Genomic DNA, 18,726 nt, shown 5'->3' on the forward strand with positions numbered 1-18,726 from the left:
TCTGTCTGTCTGTCTGTCTGTCTGTCTGTCTGTCTGTCTGTCTGTCTGTCTGTCTGTCTGTCTGTCTGTCTGTCTGTCTGTCTGTCTGTCTGTCTGTCTGTCTGTCTGTCTGTCTGTCTGTCTGTCTGTCTGTCTGTCTGTCTGTCTGTCTGTCTGTCTGTCTGTCTGTCTGTCTGTCTGTCTGTCTGTCTGTCTGTCTGTCTGTCTGTCTGTCTGTCTGTCTGTCTGTCTGTCTGTCTGTCTGTCTGTCTGTCTGTCTGTCTGTCTGTCTGTCTGTCTGTCTGTCTGTCTGTCTGTCTGTCTGTCTGTCTGTCTGTCTGTCTGTCTGTCTGTCTGTCTGTCTGTCTGTCTGTCTGTCTGTCTGTCATAGTTTCCCTGACCGGGAATCAAACCCGGGCCACAGCAGTGAGAGTGCTGGATCCTAGCCACTAGACCACCAAGGACTTTACTAGAAAAAAGTTGACTGTCGTCAAATCCATTTTATAAAAGGAACCTCTTTCAATGCTTTCTCCGATAAAAAAATTTCTGTCTTTCCGTCTATTATAATAGACCTGACCGGGAATCGAACCCGGGCCACAGCAGTGAGAGTGCTGGATCCTAGCCACTAGTCCATCAGGGAATGAACAGGAAAAAAGTTGACTGTCGGAAAACCCATTCTAGAAAAAGGAACATCTTTCAATTTTCTTTCCAATTCCTCAAGAGGAATTTTCTATCTGCGTGTAACAGTTTTCCTGACCTGGAATCGAACCCAGGCCACAGCAGTGAAAGTGCTGGATCCTAGCCACTAGACCACCAAGGACTTTACTAGAAAAAAAGTTGACTGTCGTCAAATCCATTCTATAAAAGGAACCTCTTTCAATGCTTTCTCCAATAAGAATTGTCTGTCTGTCTGTCTGTCCGTCCGTCCGTCCGTCCGTCCGTCCGTCCGTCCGTCCGTCCGTCCGTCCGTCCGTCCGTCCGTCCGTCCGTCCGTCCGTCCGTCCGTCCGTCCGTCCGTCCGTCCGTCCGTCCGTCCGTCCGTCCGTCCGTCCGTCCGTCCGTCCGTCCGTCCGTCCGTCCGTCCGTCCGTCCGTCCGTCCGTCTGTCTGTCTGTCATAGTTTCCCTGACCGGGAATCAAACCCGGGCCACAGCAGTGAGAGTGCTGGATCCTAGCCACTAGACCACCAAGGACTTTACTAGAAAAAAGTTGACTGTCGTCAAATCCATTTTATAAAAGGAACCTCTTTCAATGCTTTCTCCGATAAAAAAATTTCTGTCTTTCCGTCTATTATAATAGACCTGACCGGGAATCGAACCCGGGCCACAGCAGTGAGAGTGCTGGATCCTAGCCACTAGACCACCAAGGACTTTACTAGAAAAAAAGTTGACTGTCGGAAAACCCATTCTAGAAAAAGGAACCTCTTTCAATGTTCATTCCAATTCCTCAAGAGGAATTTTCTATCTGCGTGTAACAGTTTCCCTGACCTGGAATCGAACCCAGGCCACAGCAGTGAAAGTGCTGAATCCTAGCCACTAGACCACCAAGGACTTTACTAGAAAAAAAGTTGACTGTCGTCAAATCCATTCTATAAAAGGAACCTCTTTCAATGCTTTCTCCAATAAGAATTTTCTGTCTTTCCGTCTATAATAATAGACCTGACCTGGAATCGAACCCAGGCCACAGCAGTGAAAGTGCTGGATCCTAGCCACTAGACCACCAAGGACTTTACTAGAAAAAAAGTTGACTGTCGGAAAACCCATTCTAGAAAAAGGAACCTCTTTCAATGCTTTCTCCAATAAGAATTTTCTGTCTTTCCGTCTATTATAATAGACCTGACCGGGAATCGAACCCGGGCCACAGCAGTGAGAGTGCTGGATCCTAGCCACTAGTCCATCAGGGAATGAACAGGAAAAAAGTTGACTGTCGGAAAACCCATTCTAGAAAAAGGAACATCTTTCAATTTTCTTTCCAATTCCTCAAGAGGAATTTTCTATCTGCGTGTAACAGTTTTCCTGACCTGGAATCGAACCCAGGCCACAGCAGTGAAAGTGCTGGATCCTAGCCACTAGACCACCAAGGACTTTACTAGAAAAAAAGTTGACTGTCGTCAAATCCATTCTATAAAAGGAACCTCTTTCAATGCTTTCTCCAATAAGAATTGTCTGTCTGTCTGTCTGTCTGTCTGTCTGTCTGTCTGTCTGTCTGTCTGTCTGTCTGTCTGTCTGTCTGTCTGTCTGTCTGTCTGTCTGTCTGTCTGTCTGTCTGTCTGTCTGTCTGTCTGTCTGTCTGTCTGTCTGTCTGTCTGTCTGTCTGTCTGTCTGTCTGTCTGTCTGGCTGTCTGGCTGGCTGTCTGTCTGTCTGGCTGGCTGTCTGTCTGTCTGGCTGGCTGTCTGGCTGTCTGTCTGGCTGTCTGGCTGTCTGGCTGGCTGTCTGGCTGTCTGGCTGGCTGGCTGTCTGGCTGTCTGTCTGGCTGGCTGTCTGGCTGGCTGTCTGTCTGTCTGTCTGTCTGTCATAGTTTCCCTGACCGGGAATCAAACCCGGGCCACAGCAGTGAGAGTGCTGGATCCTAGCCACTAGACCACCAAGGACTTTACTAGAAAAAAGTTGACTGTCGTCAAATCCATTTTATAAAAGGAACCTCTTTCAATGCTTTCTCCGATAAAAAAATTTCTGTCTTTCCGTCTATTATAATAGACCTGACCGGGAATCGAACCCGGGCCACAGCAGTGAGAGTGCTGGATCCTAGCCACTAGTCCATCAGGGAATGAACAGGAAAAAAGTTGACTGTCGGAAAACCCATTCTAGAAAAAGGAACATCTTTCAATTTTCTTTCCAATTCCTCAAGAGGAATTTTCTATCTGCGTGTAACAGTTTTCCTGACCTGGAATCGAACCCAGGCCACAGCAGTGAAAGTGCTGGATCCTAGCCACTAGACCACCAAGGACTTTACTAGAAAAAAAGTTGACTGTCGTCAAATCCATTCTATAAAAGGAACCTCTTTCAATGCTTTCTCCAATAAGAATTGTCTGTCTGTCTGTCTGTCTGTCCGTCCGTCCGTCCGTCCGTCCGTCCGTCCGTCCGTCCGTCCGTCCGTCCGTCCGTCCGTCCGTCCGTCCGTCCGTCCGTCCGTCCGTCCGTCCGTCCGTCCGTCCGTCCGTCCGTCCGTCCGTCCGTCCGTCCGTCCGTCCGTCCGTCCGTCCGTCCGTCCGTCCGTCCGTCCGTCCGTCCGTCCGTCCGTCTGTCTGTCTGTCTGTCATAGTTTCCCTGACCGGGAATCAAACCCGGGCCACAGCAGTGAGAGTGCTGGATCCTAGCCACTAGACCACCAAGGACTTTACTAGAAAAAAGTTGACTGTCGTCAAATCCATTTTATAAAAGGAACCTCTTTCAATGCTTTCTCCGATAAAAAAATTTCTGTCTTTCCGTCTATTATAATAGACCTGACCGGGAATCGAACCCGGGCCACAGCAGTGAGAGTGCTGGATCCTAGCCACTAGACCACCAAGGACTTTACTAGAAAAAAAGTTGACTGTCGGAAAACCCATTCTAGAAAAAGGAACCTCTTTCAATGTTCATTCCAATTCCTCAAGAGGAATTTTCTATCTGCGTGTAACAGTTTCCCTGACCTGGAATCGAACCCAGGCCACAGCAGTGAAAGTGCTGAATCCTAGCCACTAGACCACCAAGGACTTTACTAGAAAAAAAGTTGACTGTCGTCAAATCCATTCTATAAAAGGAACCTCTTTCAATGCTTTCTCCAATAAGAATTTTCTGTCTTTCCGTCTATAATAATAGACCTGACCTGGAATCGAACCCAGGCCACAGCAGTGAAAGTGCTGGATCCTAGCCACTAGACCACCAAGGACTTTACTAGAAAAAAAGTTGACTGTCGGAAAACCCATTCTAGAAAAAGGAACCTCTTTCAATGCTTTCTCCAATAAGAATTTTCTGTCTTTCCGTCTATTATAATAGACCTGACCGGGAATCGAACCCGGGCCACAGCAGTGAGAGTGCTGGATCCTAGCCACTAGTCCATCAGGGAATGAACAGGAAAAAAGTTGACTGTCGGAAAACCCATTCTAGAAAAAGGAACATCTTTCAATTTTCTTTCCAATTCCTCAAGAGGAATTTTCTATCTGCGTGTAACAGTTTTCCTGACCTGGAATCGAACCCAGGCCACAGCAGTGAAAGTGCTGGATCCTAGCCACTAGACCACCAAGGACTTTACTAGAAAAAAAGTTGACTGTCGTCAAATCCATTCTATAAAAGGAACCTCTTTCAATGCTTTCTCCAATAAGAATTGTCTGTCTGTCTGTCTGTCTGTCTGTCTGTCTGTCTGTCTGTCTGTCTGTCTGTCTGTCTGTCTGTCTGTCTGTCTGTCTGTCTGTCTGTCTGTCTGTCTGTCTGTCTGTCTGTCTGTCTGTCTGTCTGTCTGTCTGTCTGTCTGTCTGTCTGTCTGTCTGTCTGTCTGTCTGTCTGTCTGTCTGTCTGTCTGGCTGTCTGTCTGTCTGGCTGGCTGTCTGTCTGTCTGTCTGGCTGGCTGTCTGGCTGGCTGTCTGTCTGTCTGGCTGGCTGTCTGGCTGGCTGTCTGGCTGTCTGTCTGTCTGGCTGGCTGTCTGGCTGGCTGTCTGGCTGGCTGTCTGGCTGGCTGTCTGTCTGTCTGTCTGTCTGTCTGTCTGTCTGTCTGTCTGTCTGTCTGTCTGTCATAGTTTCCCTGACCGGGAATCAAACCCGGGCCACAGCAGTGAGAGTGCTGGATCCTAGCCACTAGACCACCAAGGACTTTACTAGAAAAAAGTTGACTGTCGTCAAATCCATTTTATAAAAGGAACCTCTTTCAATGCTTTCTCCGATAAAAAAATTTCTGTCTTTCCGTCTATTATAATAGACCTGACCGGGAATCGAACCCGGGCCACAGCAGTGAGAGTGCTGGATCCTAGCCACTAGTCCATCAGGGAATGAACAGGAAAAAAGTTGACTGTCGGAAAACCCATTCTAGAAAAAGGAACATCTTTCAATTTTCTTTCCAATTCCTCAAGAGGAATTTTCTATCTGCGTGTAACAGTTTTCCTGACCTGGAATCGAACCCAGGCCACAGCAGTGAAAGTGCTGGATAATCGAACCCAGGCCACAGCAGTGAAAGTGCTGGATCCTAGCCACTAGACCACCAAGGACTTTACTAGAAAAAAAGTTGACTGTCGTCAAATCCATTCTATAAAAGGAACCTCTTTCAATGCTTTCTCCAATAAGAATTGTCTGTCTGTCTGTCTGTCCGTCCGTCCGTCCGTCCGTCCGTCCGTCCGTCCGTCCGTCCGTCCGTCCGTCCGTCCGTCCGTCCGTCCGTCCGTCCGTCCGTCCGTCCGTCCGTCCGTCCGTCCGTCCGTCCGTCCGTCCGTCCGTCCGTCCGTCCGTCCGTCCGTCCGTCCGTCCGTCCGTCCGTCCGTCCGTCCGTCCGTCCGTCCGTCCGTCCGTCCGTCCGTCCGTCCGTCCGTCCGTCCGTCCGTCCGTCCGTCCGTCCGTCCGTCCGTCCGTCCGTCCGTCCGTCCGTCCGTCCGTCCGTCCGTCCGTCCGTCCGTCCGTCCGTCCGTCCGTCCGTCCGTCCGTCCGTCCGTCTGTCTGTCTGTCTGTCATAGTTTCCCTGACCGGGAATCAAACCCGGGCCACAGCAGTGAGAGTGCTGGATCCTAGCCACTAGACCACCAAGGACTTTACTAGAAAAAAGTTGACTGTCGTCAAATCCATTTTATAAAAGGAACCTCTTTCAATGCTTTCTCCGATAAAAAAATTTCTGTCTTTCCGTCTATTATAATAGACCTGACCGGGAATCGAACCCGGGCCACAGCAGTGAGAGTGCTGGATCCTAGCCACTAGACCACCAAGGACTTTACTAGAAAAAAAGTTGACTGTCGGAAAACCCATTCTAGAAAAAGGAACCTCTTTCAATGTTCATTCCAATTCCTCAAGAGGAATTTTCTATCTGCGTGTAACAGTTTCCCTGACCTGGAATCGAACCCAGGCCACAGCAGTGAAAGTGCTGAATCCTAGCCACTAGACCACCAAGGACTGTACTAGAAAAAAAGTTGACTGTCGTCAAATCCATTCTATAAAAGGAACCTCTTTCAATGCTTTCTCCAATAAGAATTTTCTGTCTTTCCGTCTATAATAATAGACCTGACCTGGAATCGAACCCAGGCCACAGCAGTGAAAGTGCTGGATCCTAGCCACTAGACCACCAAGGACTTTACTAGAAAAAAAGTTGACTGTCGGAAAACCCATTCTAGAAAAAGGAACCTCTTTCAATGCTTTCTCCAATAAGAATTTTCTGTCTTTCCGTCTATTATAATAGACCTGACCGGGAATCGAACCCGGGCCACAGCAGTGAGAGTGCTGGATCCTAGCCACTAGTCCATCAGGGAATGAACAGGAAAAAAGTTGACTGTCGGAAAACCCATTCTAGAAAAAGGAACATCTTTCAATTTTCTTTCCAATTCCTCAAGAGGAATTTTCTATCTGCGTGTAACAGTTTCCCTGACCTGGAATCGAACCCGGGCCACAGCAGTGAAAGTGCTGGATCTTAGCCACTAGACCACCAAGGACTTTACTAGAAAAAAAGTTGACTGTCGTCAAATCCATTCTATAAAAAGAACCTCTTTCAATGCTTTCTCCAATAAGAATCGTCCGTCCGTCCGTCCGTCCGTCCGTCCGTCCGTCCGTCCGTCCGTCCGTCCGTCCGTCCGTCCGTCCGTCCGTCCGTCCGTCCGTCCGTCCGTCCGTCCGTCCGTCCGTCCGTCCGTCCGTCCGTCCGTCCGTCCGTCCGTCCGTCCGTCCGTCCGTCCGTCCGTCCGTCCGTCCGTCCGTCCGTCCGTCCGTCCGTCCGTCCGTCCGTCCGTCCGTCCGTCCGTCCGTCCGTCCGTCCGTCCGTCCGTCGGAAAACCCATTCTAGAAAAAGGAACATCTTTCAATTTTCTTTCCAATTCCTCAAGAGGAATTTTCTATCTGCGTGTAACAGTTTTCCTGACCTGGAATCGAACCCAGGCCACAGCAGTGAAAGTGCTGGATCCTAGCCACTAGACCACCAAGGACTTTACTAGAAAAAAAGTTGACTGTCGTCAAATCCATTCTATAAAAGGAACCTCTTTCAATGCTTTCTCCAATAAGAATTTTCTGTCTTTCCGTCTATTATAATAGACCTGACCGGGAATCGAACCCGGGCCACAGCAGTGAGAGTGCTGGATCCTAGCCACTAGACCACCAAGGACTTTACTAGAAAAAAAGTTGACTGTCGGAAAACCCATTCTAGAAAAAGGAACATCTTTCCAATTCCTCAAGAGGAATTGTCTGTCTGTCTGTCTGTCTGTCTGTCTGTCTGTCATAGTTTCCCTGACCGGGAATCGAACCCGGGCCACAGCAGTGAGAGTGCTGGATCCTAGCCACTAGACCACCAAGGACTTTACTAGAAAAAAAGTTGACTGTCGTCAAATCCATTCTATAAAAGGAACCTCTTTCAATGCTTTCTCCAATAAGAATTTTCTGTCTTTCCGACTATTATAATAGACCTGACCGGCAATCGAACCCGGGCCACAGCAGTGAGAGTGCTGGATCCTAGCCACTAGTCCATCAGGGAATGAACAGGAAAAAAGTTGACTGTCGGAAAACCCATTCTAGAAAAAGGAACATCTTTCAATTTTCTTTCCAATTCCTCAAGAGGAATTTTCTATCTGCGTGTAACAGTTTCCCTGACCTGGAATCGAACCCGGGCCACAGCAGTGAAAGTGCTGGATCTTAGCCACTAGACCACCAAGGACTTTACTAGAAAAAAAGTTGACTGTCGTCAAATCCATTCTATAAAAAGAACCTCTTTCAATGCTTTCTCCAATAAGAATTGTCTGTCTGTCCGTCCGTCCGTCCGTCCGTCCGTCCGTCCGTCCGTCCGTCCGTCCGTCCGTCCGTCCGTCCGTCCGTCCGTCCGTCCGTCCGTCCGTCCGTCCGTCCGTCCGTCCGTCCGTCCGTCCGTCCGTCCGTCCGTCCGTCCGTCCGTCCGTCCGTCCGTCCGTCCGTCCGTCCGTCCGTCCGTCCGTCCGTCCGTCCGTCCGTCCGTCCGTCCGTCCGTCCGTCCGTCCGTCCGTCCGTCTGTCTGTCTGTCATAGTTTCCCTGACCGGGAATCAAACCCGGGCCACAGCAGTGAGAGTGCTGGATCCTAGCCACTAGACCACCAAGGACTTTACTAGAAAAAAGTTGACTGTCGTCAAATCCATTTTATAAAAGGAACCTCTTTCAATGCTTTCTCCGATAAAAAAATTTCTGTCTTTCCGTCTATTATAATAGACCTGACCGGGAATCGAACCCGGGCCACAGCAGTGAGAGTGCTGGATCCTAGCCACTAGACCACCAAGGACTTTACTAGAAAAAAAGTTGACTGTCGGAAAACCCATTCTAGAAAAAGGAACCTCTTTCAATGTTCATTCCAATTCCTCAAGAGGAATTTTCTATCTGCGTGTAACAGTTTCCCTGACCTGGAATCGAACCCAGGCCACAGCAGTGAAAGTGCTGAATCCTAGCCACTAGACCACCAAGGACTTTACTAGAAAAAAAGTTGACTGTCGTCAAATCCATTCTATAAAAGGAACCTCTTTCAATGCTTTCTCCAATAAGAATTTTCTGTCTTTCCGTCTATAATAATAGACCTGACCTGGAATCGAACCCAGGCCACAGCAGTGAAAGTGCTGGATCCTAGCCACTAGACCACCAAGGACTTTACTAGAAAAAAAGTTGACTGTCGGAAAACCCATTCTAGAAAAAGGAACCTCTTTCAATGCTTTCTCCAATAAGAATTTTCTGTCTTTCCGTCTATTATAATAGACCTGACCGGGAATCGAACCCGGGCCACAGCAGTGAGAGTGCTGGATCCTAGCCACTAGTCCATCAGGGAATGAACAGGAAAAAAGTTGACTGTCGGAAAACCCATTCTAGAAAAAGGAACATCTTTCAATTTTCTTTCCAATTCCTCAAGAGGAATTTTCTATCTGCGTGTAACAGTTTCCCTGACCTGGAATCGAACCCGGGCCACAGCAGTGAAAGTGCTGGATCTTAGCCACTAGACCACCAAGGACTTTACTAGAAAAAAAGTTGACTGTCGTCAAATCCATTCTATAAAAAGAACCTCTTTCAATGCTTTCTCCAATAAGAATCGTCCGTCCGTCCGTCCGTCCGTCCGTCCGTCCGTCCGTCCGTCCGTCCGTCCGTCCGTCCGTCCGTCCGTCCGTCCGTCCGTCCGTCCGTCCGTCCGTCCGTCCGTCCGTCCGTCCGTCCGTCCGTCCGTCCGTCCGTCCGTCCGTCCGTCCGTCCGTCCGTCCGTCCGTCCGTCCGTCCGTCCGTCCGTCCGTCCGTCCGTCCGTCCGTCCGTCCGTCCGTCCGTCGGAAAACCCATTCTAGAAAAAGGAACATCTTTCAATTTTCTTTCCAATTCCTCAAGAGGAATTTTCTATCTGCGTGTAACAGTTTTCCTGACCTGGAATCGAACCCAGGCCACAGCAGTGAAAGTGCTGGATCCTAGCCACTAGACCACCAAGGACTTTACTAGAAAAAAAGTTGACTGTCGTCAAATCCATTCTATAAAAGGAACCTCTTTCAATGCTTTCTCCAATAAGAATTTTCTGTCTTTCCGTCTATTATAATAGACCTGACCGGGAATCGAACCCGGGCCACAGCAGTGAGAGTGCTGGATCCTAGCCACTAGACCACCAAGGACTTTACTAGAAAAAAAGTTGACTGTCGGAAAACCCATTCTAGAAAAAGGAACATCTTTCCAATTCCTCAAGAGGAATTGTCTGTCTGTCTGTCTGTCTGTCTGTCTGTCTGTCATAGTTTCCCTGACCGGGAATCGAACCCGGGCCACAGCAGTGAGAGTGCTGGATCCTAGCCACTAGACCACCAAGGACTTTACTAGAAAAAAAGTTGACTGTCGTCAAATCCATTCTATAAAAGGAACCTCTTTCAATGCTTTCTCCAATAAGAATTTTCTGTCTTTCCGACTATTATAATAGACCTGACCGGCAATCGAACCCGGGCCACAGCAGTGAGAGTGCTGGATCCTAGCCACTAGTCCATCAGGGAATGAACAGGAAAAAAGTTGACTGTCGGAAAACCCATTCTAGAAAAAGGAACATCTTTCAATTTTCTTTCCAATTCCTCAAGAGGAATTTTCTATCTGCGTGTAACAGTTTCCCTGACCTGGAATCGAACCCGGGCCACAGCAGTGAAAGTGCTGGATCTTAGCCACTAGACCACCAAGGACTTTACTAGAAAAAAAGTTGACTGTCGTCAAATCCATTCTATAAAAAGAACCTCTTTCAATGCTTTCTCCAATAAGAATTGTCTGTCTGTCTGTCTGTCCGTCCGTCCGTCCGTCCGTCCGTCCGTCCGTCCGTCCGTCCGTCCGTCCGTCCGTCCGTCCGTCCGTCCGTCCGTCCGTCCGTCCGTCCGTCCGTCCGTCCGTCCGTCCGTCCGTCCGTCCGTCCGTCCGTCCGTCCGTCCGTCCGTCCGTCCGTCCGTCCGTCCGTCCGTCCGTCCGTCCGTCCGTCCGTCCGTCCGTCCGTCCGTCCGTCCGTCCGTCCGTCCGTCTGTCTGTCATAGTTTCCCTGACCGGGAATCAAACCCGGGCCACAGCAGTGAGAGTGCTGGATCCTAGCCACTAGACCACCAAGGACTTTACTAGAAAAAAGTTGACTGTCGTCAAATCCATTTTATAAAAGGAACCTCTTTCAATGCTTTCTCCGATAAAAAAATTTCTGTCTTTCCGTCTATTATAATAGACCTGACCGGGAATCGAACCCGGGCCACAGCAGTGAGAGTGCTGGATCCTAGCCACTAGACCACCAAGGACTTTACTAGAAAAAAAGTTGACTGTCGGAAAACCCATTCTAGAAAAAGGAACCTCTTTCAATGTTCATTCCAATTCCTCAAGAGGAATTTTCTATCTGCGTGTAACAGTTTCCCTGACCTGGAATCGAACCCAGGCCACAGCAGTGAAAGTGCTGAATCCTAGCCACTAGACCACCAAGGACTTTACTAGAAAAAAAGTTGACTGTCGTCAAATCCATTCTATAAAAGGAACCTCTTTCAATGCTTTCTCCAATAAGAATTTTCTGTCTTTCCGTCTATAATAATAGACCTGACCTGGAATCGAACCCAGGCCACAGCAGTGAAAGTGCTGGATCCTAGCCACTAGACCACCAAGGACTTTACTAGAAAAAAAGTTGACTGTCGGAAAACCCATTCTAGAAAAAGGAACCTCTTTCAATGCTTTCTCCAATAAGAATTTTCTGTCTTTCCGTCTATTATAATAGACCTGACCGGGAATCGAACCCGGGCCACAGCAGTGAGAGTGCTGGATCCTAGCCACTAGTCCATCAGGGAATGAACAGGAAAAAAGTTGACTGTCGGAAAACCCATTCTAGAAAAAGGAACATCTTTCAATTTTCTTTCCAATTCCTCAAGAGGAATTTTCTATCTGCGTGTAACAGTTTTCCTGACCTGGAATCGAACCCAGGCCACAGCAGATCCTAGCCACTAGACCACCAAGGACTTTACTAGAAAAAAAGTTGACTGTCGTCAAATCCATTCTATAAAAGGAACCTCTTTCAATGCTTTCTCCAATAAGAATTGTCTGTCTGTCTGTCTGTCTGTCTGTCTGTCTGTCTGTCTGTCTGTCTGTCTGTCTGTCTGTCTGTCTGTCTGTCTGTCTGTCTGTCTGTCTGTCTGTCTGTCTGTCTGTCTGTCTGTCTGTCTGTCTGTCTGTCTGTCTGTCTGTCTGTCTGTCTGTCTGTCTGTCTGTCTGTCTGTCTGTCTGTCTGTCTGTCTGTCTGTCTGTCTGTCTGTCTGTCTGTCTGTCTGTCTGTCTGTCTGTCTGTCTGTCTGTCTGTCTGTCTGTCTGTCTGTCTGTCTGTCTGTCTGTCTGTCTGTCTGTCTGTCTGTCTGTCTGTCTGTCTGTCTGTCTGTCTGTCTGTCTGTCTGTCTGTCTGTCTGTCTGTCTGTCTGTCTGTCTGTCTGTCTGTCTGTCTGTCTGTCTGTCTGTCTGTCTGTCTGTCTGTCTGTCTGTCTGTCTGTCTGTCTGTCTGTCTGTCTGTCTGTCTGTCTGTCTGTCTGTCTGTCTGTCTGTCTGTCTGTCTGTCTGTCTGTCTGTCTGTCTGTCTGTCTGTCTGTCTGTCTGTCTGTCTGTCTGTCTGTCTGTCTGTCTGTCTGTCTGTCTGTCTGTCTGTCTGTCTGTCTGTCTGTCTGTCTGTCTGTCTGTCTGTCTGTCTGTCTGTCTGTCTGTCTGTCTGTCTGTCTGTCTGTCTGTCTGTCTGTCTGTCTGTCTGTCTGTCTGTCTGTCTGTCTGTCTGTCTGTCTGTCTGTCTGTCTGTCTGTCTGTCTGTCTGTCTGTCTGTCTGTCTGTCTGTCTGTCTGTCTGTCTGTCTGTCTGTCTGTCTGTCTGTCTGTCTGTCTGTCTGTCTGTCTGTCTGTCTGTCTGTCTGTCTGTCTGTCTGTCTGTCTGTCTGTCTGTCTGTCTGTCTGGTCTGTCTGTCTGTCTGTCTGTCTGTCTGTCTGTCTGTCTGTCTGTCTGTCTGTCTGTCTGTCTGTCTGTCTGTCTGTCTGTCATAGTTTCCCTGACCGGGAATCAAACCCGGGCCACAGCAGTGAGAGTGCTGGATCCTAGCCACTAGACCACCAAGGACTTTACTAGAAAAAAGTTGACTGTCGTCAAATCCATTTTATAAAAGGAACCTCTTTCAATGCTTTCTCCGATAAAAAAATTTCTGTCTTTCCGTCTATTATAATAGACCTGACCGGGAATCGAACCCGGGCCACAGCAGTGAGAGTGCTGGATCCTAGCCACTAGTCCATCAGGGAATGAACAGGAAAAAAGTTGACTGTCGGAAAACCCATTCTAGAAAAAGGAACATCTTTCAATTTTCTTTCCAATTCCTCAAGAGGAATTTTCTATCTGCGTGTAACAGTTTTCCTGACCTGGAATCGAACCCAGGCCACAGCAGTGAAAGTGCTGGATCCTAGCCACTAGACCACCAAGGACTTTACTAGAAAAAAAGTTGACTGTCGTCAAATCCATTCTATAAAAGGAACCTCTTTCAATGCTTTCTCCAATAAGAATTGTCTGTCTGTCTGTCTGTCTGTCTGTCCGTCCGTCCGTCCGTCCGTCCGTCCGTCCGTCCGTCCGTCCGTCCGTCCGTCCGTCCGTCCGTCCGTCCGTCCGTCCGTCCGTCCGTCCGTCCGTCCGTCCGTCCGTCCGTCCGTCCGTCCGTCCGTCCGTCCGTCCGTCCGTCCGTCCGTCCGTCCGTCCGTCCGTCCGTCCGTCCGTCCGTCCGTCCGTCCGTCCGTCCGTCCGTCCGTCCGTCCGTCCGTCCGTCCGTCCGTCCGTCCGTCCGTCCGTCCGTCCGTCCGTCCGTCCGTCCGTCCGTCCGTCTGTCTGTCCGTCCGTCTGTCTGTCTGTCTGTCATAGTTTCCCTGACCGGGAATCAAACCCGGGCCACAGCAGTGAGAGTGCTGGATCCTAGCCACTAGACCACCAAGGACTTTACTAGAAAAAAGTTGACTGTCGTCAAATCCATTTTATAAAAGGAACCTCTTTCAATGCTTTCTCCGATAAAAAAATTTCTGTCTTTCCGTCTATTATAATAGACCTGACCGGGAATCGAACCCGGGCCACAGCAGTGAGAGTGCTGGATCCTAGCCACTAGACCACCAAGGACTTTACTAGAAAAAAAGTTGACTGTCGGAAAACCCATTCTAGAAAAAGGAACCTCTTTCAATGTTCATTCCAATTCCTCAAGAGGAATTTTCTATCTGCGTGTAACAGTTTCCCTGACCTGGAATCGAACCCAGGCCACAGCAGTGAAAGTGCTGAATCCTAGCCACTAGACCACCAAGGACTTTACTAGAAAAAAAGTTGACTGTCGTCAAATCCATTCTATAAAAGGAACCTCTTTCAATGCTTTCTCCAATAAGAATTTTCTGTCTTTCCGTCTATAATAATAGACCTGACCTGGAATCGAACCCAGGCCACAGCAGTGAAAGTGCTGGATCCTAGCCACTAGACCACCAAGGACTTTACTAGAAAAAAAGTTGACTGTCGGAAAACCCATTCTAGAAAAAGGAACCTCTTTCAATGCTTTCTCCAATAAGAATTTTCTGTCTTTCCGTCTATTATAATAGACCTGACCGGGAATCGAACCCGGGCCACAGCAGTGAGAGTGCTGGATCCTAGCCACTAGTCCATCAGGGAATGAACAGGAAAAAAGTTGACTGTCGGAAAACCCATTCTAGAAAAAGGAACATCTTTCAATTTTCTTTCCAATTCCTCAAGAGGAATCCTCAAGAGGAATTTTCTATCTGCGTGTAACAGTTTCCCTGACCTGGAATCGAACCCGGGCCACAGCAGTGAAAGTGCTGGATCTTAGCCACTAGACCACCAAGGACTTTACTAGAAAAAAAGTTGACTGTCGTCAAATCCATTCTATAAAAAGAACCTCTTTCAATGCTTTCTCCAATAAGAATCGTCCGTCCGTCCGTCCGTCCGTCCGTCCGTCCGTCCGTCCGTCCGTCCGTCCGTCCGTCCGTCCGTCCGTCCGTCCGTCCGTCCGTCCGTCCGTCCGTCCGTCCGTCCGTCCGTCCGTCCGTCCGTCCGTCCGTCCGTCCGTCCGTCCGTCCGTCCGTCCGTCCGTCCGTCCGTCCGTCCGTCCGTCCGTCCGTCCGTCCGTCCGTCCGTCCGTCCGTCCGTCCGTCCGTCCGTCCGTCCGTCCGTCCGTCCGTCCGTCCGTCCGTCCGTCCGTCCGTCCGTCCGTCCGTCCGTCCGTCCGTCCGTCCGTCGGAAAACCCATTCTAGAAAAAGGAACATCTTTCAATTTTCTTTCCAATTCCTCAAGAGGAATTTTCTATCTGCGTGTAACAGTTTTCCTGACCTGGAATCGAACCCAGGCCACAGCAGTGAAAGTGCTGGATCCTAGCCACTAGACCACCAAGGACTTTACTAGAAAAAAAGTTGACTGTCGTCAAATCCATTCTATAAAAGGAACCTCTTTCAATGCTTTCTCCAATAAGAATTTTCTGTCTTTCCGTCTATTATAATAGACCTGACCGGGAATCGAACCCGGGCCACAGCAGTGAGAGTGCTGGATCCTAGCCACTAGACCACCAAGGACTTTACTAGAAAAAAAGTTGACTGTCGGTAAACCCATTCTAGAAAAAGGAACATCTTTCCAATTCCTCAAGAGGAATTGTCTGTCTGTCTGTCTGTCTGTCTGTCTGTCTGTCATAGTTTCCCTGACCGGGAATCGAACCCGGGCCACAGCAGTGAGAGTGCTGGATCCTAGCCACTAGACCACCAAGGACTTTACTAGAAAAAAAGTTGACTGTCGTCAAATCCATTCTATAAAAGGAACCTCTTTCAATGCTTTCTCCAATAAGAATTTTCTGTCTTTCCGACTATTATAATAGACCTGACCGGCAATCGAACCCGGGCCACAGCAGTGAGAGTGCTGGATCCTAGCCACTAGTCCATCAGGGAATGAACAGGAAAAAAGTTGACTGTCGGAAAACCCATTCTAGAAAAAGGAACATCTTTCAATTTTCTTTCCAATTCCTCAAGAGGAATTTTCTATCTGCGTGTAACAGTTTCCCTGACCTGGAATCGAACCCGGGCCACAGCAGTGAAAGTGCTGGATCTTAGCCACTAGACCACCAAGGACTTTACTAGAAAAAAAGTTGACTGTCGTCAAATCCATTCTATAAAAAGAACCTCTTTCAATGCTTTCTCCAATAAGAATTGTCTGTCTGTCTGTCTGTCTGTCGTCCGTCCGTCCGTCCGTCCGTCCGTCCGTCCGTCCGTCCGTCCGTCCGTCCGTCCGTCCGTCCGTCCGTCCGTCCGTCCGTCCGTCCGTCCGTCCGTCCGTCCGTCCGTCCGTCCGTCCGTCCGTCCGTCCGTCCGTCCGTCCGTCCGTCCGTCCGTCCGTCCGTCCGTCCGTCCGTCCGTCCGTCCGTCCGTCCGTCCGTCCGTCCGTCCGTCCGTCTGTCTGTCATAGTTTCCCTGACCGGGAATCAAACCCGGGCCACAGCAGTGAGAGTGCTGGATCCTAGCCACTAGACCACCAAGGACTTTACTAGAAAAAAGTTGACTGTCGTCAAATCCATTTTATAAAAGGAACCTCTTTCAATGCTTTCTCCGATAAAAAAATTTCTGTCTTTCCGTCTATTATAATAGACCTGACCGGGAATCGAACCCGGGCCACAGCAGTGAGAGTGCTGGATCCTAGCCACTAGACCACCAAGGACTTTACTAGAAAAAAAGTTGACTGTCGGAAAACCCATTCTAGAAAAAGGAACCTCTTTCAATGTTCATTCCAATTCCTCAAGAGGAATTTTCTATCTGCGTGTAACAGTTTCCCTGACCTGGAATCGAACCCAGGCCACAGCAGTGAAAGTGCTGAATCCTAGCCACTAGACCACCAAGGACTTTACTAGAAAAAAAGTTGACTGTCGTCAAATCCATTCTATAAAAGGAACCTCTTTCAATGCTTTCTCCAATAAGAATTTTCTGTCTTTCCGTCTATAATAATAGACCTGACCTGGAATCGAACCCAGGCCACAGCAGTGAAAGTGCTGGATCCTAGCCACTAGACCACCAAGGACTTTACTAGAAAAAAAGTTGACTGTCGGAAAACCCATTCTAGAAAAAGGAACCTCTTTCAATGCTTTCTCCAATAAGAATTTTCTGTCTTTCCGTCTATTATAATAGACCTGACCGGGAATCGAACCCGGGCCACAGCAGTGAGAGTGCTGGATCCTAGCCACTAGTCCATCAGGGAATGAACAGGAAAAAAGTTGACTGTCGGAAAACCCATTCTAGAAAAAGGAACATCTTTCAATTTTCTTTCCAATTCCTCAAGAGGAATTTTCTATCTGCGTGTAACAGTTTTCCTGACCTGGAATCGAACCCAGGCCACAGCAGTGAAAGTGCTGGATCCTAGCCACTAGACCACCAAGGACTTTACTAGAAAAAAAGTTGACTGTCGTCAAATCCATTCTATAAAAGGAACCTCTTTCAATGCTTTCTCCAATAAGAATTGTCTGTCTGTCTGTCTGTCTGTCTGTCTGTCTGTCTGTCTGTCTGTCTGTCTGTCTGTCTGTCTGTCTGTCTGTCTGTCTGTCTGTCTGTCTGTCTGTCTGTCTGTCTGTCTGTCTGTCTGTCTGTCTGTCTGTCTGTCTGTCTGTCTGTCTGTCTGTCTGTCTGTCTGTCTGTCTGTCTGTCTGTCTGTCTGTCTGTCTGTCTGTCTGTCTGTCTGTCTGTCTGTCTGTCTGTCTGTCTGTCTGTCTGTCTGTCTGTCTGTCTGTCTGTCTGTCTGTCTGTCTGTCTGTCTGTCTGTCTGTCTGTCTGTCTGTCTGTCTGTCTGTCTGTCTGTCATAGTTTCCCTGACCGGGAATCAAACCCGGGCCACAGCAGTGAGAGTGCTGGATCCTAGCCACTAGACCACCAAGGACTTTACTAGAAAAAAGTTGACTGTCGTCAAATCCATTTTATAAAAGGAACCTCTTTCAATGCTTTCTCCGATAAAAAAATTTCTGTCTTTCCGTCTATTATAATAGACCTGACCGGGAATCGAACCCGGGCCACAGCAGTGAGAGTGCTGGATCCTAGCCACTAGTCCATCAGGGAATGAACAGGAAAAAAGTTGACTGTCGGAAAACCCATTCTAGAAAAAGGAACATCTTTCAATTTTCTTTCCAATTCCTCAAGAGGAATTTTCTATCTGCGTGTAACAGTTTTCCTGACCTGGAATCGAACCCAGGCCACAGCAGTGAAAGTGCTGGATCCTAGCCACTAGACCACCAAGGACTTTACTAGAAAAAAAGTTGACTGTCGTCAAATCCATTCTATAAAAGGAACCTCTTTCAATGCTTTCTCCAATAAGAATTGTCTGTCTGTCTGTCTGTCTGTCTGTCTGTCGTCCGTCCGTCCGTCCGTCCGTCCGTCCGTCCGTCCGTCCGTCCGTCCGTCCGTCCGTCCGTCCGTCCGTCCGTCCGTCCGTCCGTCCGTCCGTCCGTCCGTCCGTCCGTCCGTCCGTCCGTCCGTCCGTCCGTCCGTCCGTCCGTCCGTCCGTCCGTCCGTCCGTCCGTCCGTCCGTCCGTCCGTCCGTCCGTCCGTCCGTCCGTCCGTCCGTCCGTCCGTCTGTCTGTCTGTCTGTCATAGTTTCCCTGACCGGGAATCAAACCCGGGCCACAGCAGTGAGAGTGCTGGATCCTAGCCACTAGACCACCAAGGACTTTACTAGAAAAAAGTTGACTGTCGTCAAATCCATTTTATAAAAGGAACCTCTTTCAATGCTTTCTCCGATAAAAAAATTTCTGTCTTTCCGTCTATTATAATAGACCTGACCGGGAATCGAACCCGGGCCACAGCAGTGAGAGTGCTGGATCCTAGCCACTAGACCACCAAGGACTTTACTAGAAAAAAAGTTGACTGTCGGAAAACCCATTCTAGAAAAAGGAACCTCTTTCAATGTTCATTCCAATTCCTCAAGAGGAATTTTCTATCTGCGTGTAACAGTTTCCCTGACCTGGAATCGAACCCAGGCCACAGCAGTGAAAGTGCTGAATCCTAGCCACTAGACCACCAAGGACTTTACTAGAAAAAAAGTTGACTGTCGTCAAATCCATTCTATAAAAGGAACCTCTTTCAATGCTTTCTCCAATAAG

At 48.7% G+C, this 18,726-nt stretch overlaps 3 non-coding genes across 3 annotated transcripts; all 3 read right to left on the reverse strand.

The window, feature by feature from the left end:
- Nucleotides 1-7,357: 7,357 nt before the first annotated feature.
- Nucleotides 7,358-7,429, reverse strand: trnae-cuc (transfer RNA glutamic acid (anticodon CUC)). Its single transcript has one exon. It is a non-coding gene; the product is annotated as a tRNA-Glu (tRNA).
- A 2,418-nt stretch (nucleotides 7,430-9,847) lies between these two features.
- trnae-cuc (transfer RNA glutamic acid (anticodon CUC)) lies at nucleotides 9,848-9,919 on the reverse strand. The gene has a single exon. It is a non-coding gene; the product is annotated as a tRNA-Glu (tRNA).
- A 5,374-nt stretch (nucleotides 9,920-15,293) lies between these two features.
- On the reverse strand, nucleotides 15,294-15,365 carry trnae-cuc (transfer RNA glutamic acid (anticodon CUC)). Its single transcript has one exon. It is a non-coding gene; the product is annotated as a tRNA-Glu (tRNA).
- Nucleotides 15,366-18,726: the final 3,361 nt, after the last annotated feature.

This window comes from Urocampus carinirostris, chromosome 1, assembly GCF_059441175.1.
Source record: "Urocampus carinirostris isolate Australia breed hairy pipefish chromosome 1, RoL_Ucar_1.0, whole genome shotgun sequence".
In the NCBI taxonomy this organism is placed as follows: Eukaryota; Metazoa; Chordata; class Actinopteri; order Syngnathiformes; family Syngnathidae; genus Urocampus; species Urocampus carinirostris.